This window comes from Gasterosteus aculeatus, unplaced genomic scaffold (genome assembly GCF_964276395.1).
Source record: "Gasterosteus aculeatus unplaced genomic scaffold, fGasAcu3.hap1.1 HAP1_SCAFFOLD_31, whole genome shotgun sequence".
Classification (NCBI taxonomy): Eukaryota; Metazoa; Chordata; class Actinopteri; order Perciformes; family Gasterosteidae; genus Gasterosteus; species Gasterosteus aculeatus.
In genome coordinates, this window is record NW_027554889.1 from 67,501 (window position 1) to 68,818 (window position 1,318).

The following is a 1,318-nucleotide window of genomic DNA, read 5'->3' on the forward strand; positions in this document are numbered from 1 at the left end:
TGCAAAGCGTCCCAAATGGCCCTTTGTCGTCGGATATCTGTCGGGAAATACCGCTCCATGGAACTGTTTATTTCATCCATCCACTGCACCTGCTGTTCTGACATCAGCATCCGAGAATAGTGTCCCGTACTGGGACATGGTCTGGGATCTCCCGCTCCATGGAACTCTGTATTCATCCGTCCACTGCACCTGCTGTTCTGACATCAGCATCCGAGAATAGTGTGCCGTTATGGGACATGGTCTGGGATCTCCTGCTCTATGGAACTGTTTATTTCATCCATCCAGTGCACCTGCCGTTCTGCCATCAGTGTCCGACAACAGCGCTTCATCATCGGATATCTGCCGTGAGATACCGCTCTCTGGAACTGTTTATTTCATCCATCCACTGCACCTGCTGTTCTGCCATCAGTGTCCGACAATAGCGCTTCTTCATCGGATATCAGCCGGGATCTCACGCTCTCTGGAACTGTTTACTTCATCCATCCACTGCACCTGCTGTTCTGCCATCAGTGTCCGAGAACAGTGCTTCTTCATCGGATATCAGCCGGGATCTCACGCTCTCTGGAACTGTTTAATTCGTCCATCCACTGCACCTGCTGTTCTGCCATCAGTGTCCGACAACAGCGCTTCATCATCGGATAACTGCCGTGAAATACCGCTCTCTGGAACTGTTTATTTCATCCACCGCACCTGCTGTTCTGCCATCAGTGTCCGACAACAGCGCTTCATCATCGGATAGCTGCCGTGAAATACCGCTCTCTGGATCTGCTCTGTTCTGGCAGGTAATCAGGGAGATTTTAAGTAGATGAGCGTCCGGGAATAGTGCACTGCACTTGGGCAGGTCACGCCGCGTAACCCGCCCCATATCCCGGTTCCCGAACCCGCTTTTCCGCCCAAAGTTGTCCGAAGATGCTTAGGCCCAGCTGGGGAACGCTCCCCACGAAGCCCGGGTCTCAGCCCTGGAGCCCTGTGTTTCCGAAAACCAGGTTTCTGAAATCTGCGACCTGGTGGCCCAGTGATGTCAGCTGGAACTTTTTTTTTCCGGTCCGCTCAAAATTCTCCAGGGGATTTTAGGGCTTTGCGCCACATATTCCGACTTTTACTTAGTTTCTGACGGAGCCAAAAAAGTCCGGGTTTTTTTGCCCTCCTTATCGTCCCGACTGGAAACTTTAACTTTTTTTTTAAGTCAGAAAATTAAAGTCTTTTTCATCCAGGAGACCGACCCTTCCTTCAAAGCGTCCCAAGTGGTCCTTCGTCATCGGATATCTGTCGGGAAATACCGCTCCATGGAACTGTTTATTTCATCCATCCGCTGCAC